The 6,809-nt window shown below is 38.8% G+C and overlaps 1 pseudogene; it reads right to left on the bottom strand.

Moving 5' to 3' along the window:
* Window positions 1–217: 217 nt before the first annotated feature.
* LOC102831786 lies at window positions 218–6,448 on the bottom strand (annotated as a pseudogene).
* Between the last annotated feature and the right edge of the window lie 361 nt (window positions 6,449–6,809).

Below are 6,809 nucleotides of genomic sequence, written 5' to 3'. Positions count from 1 at the left end.
TCTTTCTCCCGCGGAGCGGCTGGTAGTTTCGAACCACTGACCTTAAGGTTCGCAGCCCGATTCGTTACCACTACACTACCAGAGCGCCTTACGAAATATGATAGGATGAATTTAAAACTGATATTCTTCCATGTAAACCTCACAATAAAAACTTATATATAAAAAAGGCAAATAAACAATTTTGTACAGGAAATTTAATACATTCTGTATAGTGTCTTCACTTTGCTGTCATCATTTGTACAAATTCTTCATAGTTTACTTGACCAGCACCATCAATATCTGCTTCCCTGCTCATTTCATCAACCTCTTCTCCTGTTAACTTCTGTCCAAGGTTTGTCATCACATGACGAAGTTCTGCTGCACTAATATACCCATTGCCACCCTTATCTAATACCCAGAATGCATCTCAAATTTCTTCTTCACTCTCTGTGTCTTTCATTTTTCTTGCTATCATTGTCAGAAATTCTGGGAAGTCAATTTATCATTACCATCAGCACCTACTTCATTAATCACGTCCTGTAATTCTGCTTCTGTAGGATCTGCCCAAGAGGCCTCACTACAATTCCTTTGTTGCTGTGGTTCCATCCTTGTTAAATTCTGAAAAAGCTTCTTTGAATTCTGCAATCTACTTTTCAGTCACTTCAGTCTAGGTCTCCAAGACACAATCACACAGCAGCTTGGTTTACTACCTCCACTCAGACTCTCTTCATAGAAATTCTATTATTATCTTTTTATTTCCATTGTTTCTGTTGTGGTGTTACCCATATGGTTTCTTGTGTGTTATTTGCGTCTTCCTACTCTTTTCTTTTGTTAGATTTTCCAGTGGTGTGTCATTTTTATTAATACTGTCAAAGAGCTAGCTTCTTGTCTTGTTGATTCTTTCTAATGTGTTTCTGTTTTCTAGTTAATTTATTTCTATTCTAATTTTTATTTATTTTCTTCTGGCGATTATAGGCTTACTTTCCTACAATCTTTATAATTGTTGGACTGTTGTGTTAATGTGCTGAATTTGGTTCTTTCTTCTTTTTGGATGTGTATATTTATTGCTATAAATTGCCCTCTCTTCATTGCTTCTGCTGTGTCCTAAAGGTTTTGGTATGCTGTTTTCATTCTCATTTGCTTCAAGGAATTATTTATTTCATTTTTTGTTTGTTGCATTACCCAGTAGCTTTTAAGCAGTGTTTGTTATTCAGTTTCCATGTATTTTATTTTATTTCCTTGATCTTCCTTTATTGATTTATAATCTTATAGAATTGTGATCTGAGAAAATGGTTTGTAGTATTCTGATGTTTTAAAATTTATAAGAGACGTGCTTTGTGGCCTAATGCATGGTCTATTCTGGACAGTATTCCATGTGCACTGGACAAGAATGTGTACTGTGCTCTTGTTGGGTTGAGCGCTCTGTATAAATCTATGAGGTCAAGTTGATTGATTGTGTTGTTTAGTTCCTCTATGTCTTTGTTGAGTTTCTTTCTGGCTGTTCTGTCCTTTTTCAAAAGTGGTGAATTCAAATCTCCCACTATTATTGTTGTTGTTGTTGTTAGGTGCCATCGAGTCAGTACCGACTCATAGCAACCCTATGCACAGCAGAGTGAAACACTCCCCAATCCTGGGCCAACCTCACTACTGTTGCCACGCTTGAGTCCATCAATGCTGCCACCTGGCCAATCCATCTCGTTGGGGGTTTTCATCCTTTTCTATGACCCTCCACCTTATCAAACATGATATCCTTTTCCAGCAACTGGTCCCTCCTGACAACATGTTTGAAGTATGAGAGACGAAGTTTGGCCATCTTGGCCTCCAAGGAGCACTCTGGCTGCACTTCTTCCATCACAGGTCTGTTGGTTCTATGGGCAGCCCATGACACTTTCAATATTCTCCTCCAACACCACAACTCAAAAGCATCAATTCTTCTGTGGTCTTTCTTATTCACTGTCCAGCTTTCGCATGCATATGAGGTTATTGAAAATACCATGGCTTGGGTCAAGTGCACCTTAGTCCTCAAGCTGACATCTTTGCTCTTCAACACTTTTAAAAGGTCTTGTGCAGCAGATTTGCCTAATGCAAAACATCGTTTAATTTCTTGACTGCTGCTTCCATGAGTGTTGATAGTTGATCCAAGAAGAATTTCTTTCTTCAATTCTATTATAGTTGTATGTATGCATTTTGAGGCTCTTCCATTGGGAGTACAGATACTTATTATGGTTATGTCCTCACCACCTGGAACTCTGTAACTATACTTTCCCCTCTCTTCACTTTGTAGTAGTACTGATCATATAATGACATCTCTGATTCCCTATTTCCAGTCCTGTAGTTTTGCTTCACTCTAGACACTTCCATGTTGTTATTGTTGTTAAGTGCCGTCAAATTGGTTCCAATCCTCAACGACACCGTATAGGGTTTCCAAGGAATGGCTGGTGAGCTTGAACCACCAATCTTGCAATTCAAACTTACTTTTTAGTCCAGTGCATCAACCTACAGTGCCACATCAGGACTCCGAGCACTTCCATATCTGGGTTGAGTTCCGGGTGGTGTTGCCTGTATGTCAGTCTCTGGTTGTTGTCTGCTATTGTTTGTTCTCATTCCAAAGAACTCCCTTTAGCATTTTTTTTTTTGGAGAGTTGGCTTGGTTTTTACAAAGTCCTTTAATTATCCAGAAATGTTCTAATTCTGCTGTCATATTTGAGGGACAGCTTTGTTTGGTATATGATTCTTGGTTGGCAGTTTTTTTTTCCTTTCAGAGTTTTATATATGTATTCCCTTGCCGTTAACGATTCCTGCATAGTTTCTGCTGAGAAATCAGAGATCTCATTGGTTTTTCTTTTCAGGTAACATTTCATTTTTACTGAGCTGCTTTCAGAATTCTTTCCTTCTTTGATTTTGAAGAGTTTGATTATGATATGTAATGGTGATTGTCTTTTGAGATCTATCCTGCCTGGGGCTCATTCAGCTTTTTGAAAGTTTGTCTTCATGATGTTAGGGAAATTTTCTTCCAGCAACTCTTCAACTATTTTGCATTAGGTTGCTAACCACTAGGTCAGCCATTTGAGTTCCATGGGAGAAAGATAAGGCTTTATGTTAGTTGCTATGATTTAGAACCACAACCACTACTACCACCACTAATATAAGACCCCAAAAAGCCAGCCCAAGATGCCAACCATTGTCAGGATAGCCTTTCTCAAAGACAATTTTCATGTCTTCAGATGAAAAGCTTGCTCAGTGTCTCTCAGTTATAAACTATGTCCATATGAGTGTTCCAGATAGTACCTCTTCTATCTGACTCTTATTATCTCAGATCAGAACTTTTAGTTTTGCAACATTTCTCAGAACCTTCCTCAGGAAATGGATGAGACACAGTAAAGACCTCTTGTCAGAGATCATAGGGGAGACCCAATCAGACCCCATCATCCCACAGAGCCCATAGGAGAGCGATGGAGGTCTAATCATAGCCAGCCACAATCACAACTAGCAACAGACATTGGCAATGGCTGCCAATGGCTAGAGTAAGCATCACCCAGGAGGACACAGAGTCCACAGGCACTGGAGGAAGAGTGCAAGGTCTGAGATGGAATTCAGGAGTGTTTCCATGATCCATGTTTCTATGATTTCATGAATCCATGTTTCCATGATTCCTCCCTGTTTCCATGATCCATGTTCATGTTGAATTTACCCTGAAAAGTACCAGTGTATGCATGGTGCTCTCATATGATTGTTTTTAGTTCCCTTTTCAATCTGAAGAATGCCCTGGTTTGGGCAATGAATTATATGTTTCTCCTATTCAGAATTCAACTCTAGTCCCAATACACCCCGGTGTCATCTTGAAGAGAGATGGGGGAGAGAAATTAAAATCTGAGAGATAAAGTCATTTTACCCAATGATCAATACAAGACATGATCTCAGTGGACTGAATCAGTATATCATGTTAACTTTATTAGATAGGATAAAATTTGATGCCACCTCATCCCTGTAATGGTTAAAGTTGTGTGTTTAGACATGACTCTCTGGTTTGGCAGTTATGTAATTATGTAATATGGCAGTTATGCAATGATTTAATCATCCTCCATGATGGGATAAGCCAAGATAGGGGATTAGAGTAGAATAGAAAAAATTTTAGCCACTAACAGGCCAGATTTCATGTAAAGGGTGTCTTAGGGGTGCAACCTGCATCAAATGTACATCCTGACAAAGCTCTGGGTCCTACATCTGGTTCTGGCTCTCATCATCTGACCTCCAGTTCTTGGGTCTTGAGCAAGCAACATTGCCTGCTGACCTTGGGATTCATTAGTCTTTGCATCCCACGAACAAGCAGCTTGCTCTCTGACCTTCTGATCTTGGGTTCTTCAAATTCTGCATCTATTTGAATCAAAAGTCTCCTAATTAACCTATGAATTTGGGACAAGCCATTCTCTACAGCCATATGAACCATTCCATTGAGATCAATGTCTCTGTGTATATATACAGATAGAAGCATCACTACTTTTGCTTCTCTAGAGATAACAGACTAAGACATCTCCCCACATTCAGCACATGCAGAAGAAAAAATGTCTCAGGATCTTGCTTATCATTTTGTGAGTTTGCTACAGTTGGATACTATTGTTTGCCCCATTTTACAGAGGAAGAAAAGGAAACTGATATTTTAAAGAGACTTAAAGTGCCATTGTCCAAAGTGAAATAGCCAGTAATTGAGAGATCACATAAAACCATGTGTTTAACCACAACAGGGGTGTGGGGATCATTCTAAGGGACAGTTTCCTCATTTATAAAATGGGGCACTAAGGTATCTACCACACGCTTTAGTTGTGAGGACTAAAAGAAAGGAAGCTTGCTTAGCATTTAGCAATGCTAAATGCCTGGCATATAATAAGTGTTCAGAAAACTTTTGGCTGTTACCTATTTTACAGCTTCCTGTGGAAACAAATAGAGTTAAAATGAATTCAGTTATTTTAAACTTTTGGTTTAGTAATAGTATTATGGTTATTTAATTCCTTTTTCTTATCTTTATTCAGTTTTGAGATACATACTCAAATATCTGGTGATAGAATAAACACTGTCATCCTAACCACTAGATCAGCAGTTCAAACCCATCAGCTGCTCCTCTGAAATCCTATACAGAGTCACTATGAGTTGGAACTGACTTGACGGCACTTAACAACAACAACTAAAATATTTGCTGATGACATTTGATGATGTCTGAGATTTTCTTCCAAGTATACAGTTTATGGTGTGGGAGGAGACTAGATGAAAAAGATAGACACATTTTGATCACTGTTGAAGCTGGTTGATAGGTAAAGGGAAGTCATTATATTTTGCTCTCTGGTAGTGTAGTGGTTACGAATCGGGCTGCGAACCTTAAGGTCAGCGGTTCGAAACTACCAGCCGCTCCGCGGGAGAAAGATGTGGCTTTCTACTCCCGTAAGGATTTACACCCTCGGAAACCCTGTACAGGGTCGTTATGGGTCAGAACCGACTCGACGGCACTTAACAACAACAACAACTATATATATATATATGTGTGTGTGTGTGTGTGTGTGTTTGAAATTGCCCATAAAAAAATAATGCACCTGTATTTTTGGAGTTGTATCTTGTGGGACCATGAGAAATATTTACATTCACACATTTCAGTTCTGCCCAAAACATTGCCGTTGTTGTTGCTTTTAGATGCTGTTGAGTTCATTCCAACTCACAGAGACACTATGCACATCAGAATGAAGCACTACCTGGTCCTTCACTCAAGTCATGGTATGTAATTAACAGTAAAATTAGGATTGATGTTTTATCAATATGGCCTTAATAGTATGATTTAATGTTCTGCAGAATACTCTAGTGTTCTTGTTTTTAAGAACATGTTGTTGGGTTTTTTGAGACTCTCAAATATTATATATCTGTATTGGTGATTCATTGGCTCATTACCATAAGAAAGGATCTGAGCTAGTCCTCTGTAAAGTAGCCTGCTTAACTCTATTTATCTTAATGTTTTCCACTAAATTAATTTCATTTTCTACATAATCTCTCCTTCGTTTTTTTAATAACATTGATAAACATCTTGAAGGACACTAAGGTCCCAGGGAACTGAGTTTGAAAAATATGGTATCCCCTACAGTACGGATTAAGTCAGATATTGTGGAATGTCCTGAAAGTTAAGGCTGCTATTTAAAAAACTGGTTTCTAGATGTTTCACAAGAAGGAAATTTGATGTCTTCCTATGGTCCACTTTTCCTTCTCCCTTCTCTCTTTCCCCATCTCCCCAACCTTGAGAAGAGGAAGGGGCGGTCCCTTGAGCACATGTGGTTCACCTCCCACCACAGAAACAGCATCTCTAAAGGTGACATGAACGCAAGGCTACAGAAGCATTTCCAGCTCCCGGGCGGGCATCTTGGTGAAGGCTGTGAGCCACCTTACCTCTCCACAAGTGCAGCAAAACCTGGTCCTTACTTCATAGGTCAGGCATGATTTGAGTCAGGTGCTTCTAAATCAGGGTTTGGCTCAATCCAAGGAGAGGTGATATATGGAGCTAAAGATATGTACTTAGTCACAGTTTACATGCTCAGCATTTTTATATGATTTCATTGAAAATTCCCTGATTTTCCTCTTAGCTAACACTAGAACTTATATTTAATTCCACATTGAAAAGCACTATGAAATCTGAACAGACTTAGAAATTTGGATTTCCTTGCTCCGAATGTTTGATTTATTTTAAAATATAAACAAGCATGACCATAGCATTTCAATGAGTGTGATTCTAACTGCAGAAGAGTCCGTTCACAGACACATTTATTTATCTTCTCGCCACACAATTAACCACTTCCGCT

This window comes from Chrysochloris asiatica, unplaced genomic scaffold, assembly GCF_000296735.1.
Source record: "Chrysochloris asiatica unplaced genomic scaffold, ChrAsi1.0 scaffold00150, whole genome shotgun sequence".
Classification (NCBI taxonomy): domain Eukaryota; kingdom Metazoa; phylum Chordata; class Mammalia; order Afrosoricida; family Chrysochloridae; genus Chrysochloris; species Chrysochloris asiatica.
This window is presented reverse-complemented; position numbering and strand designations above follow the sequence as displayed.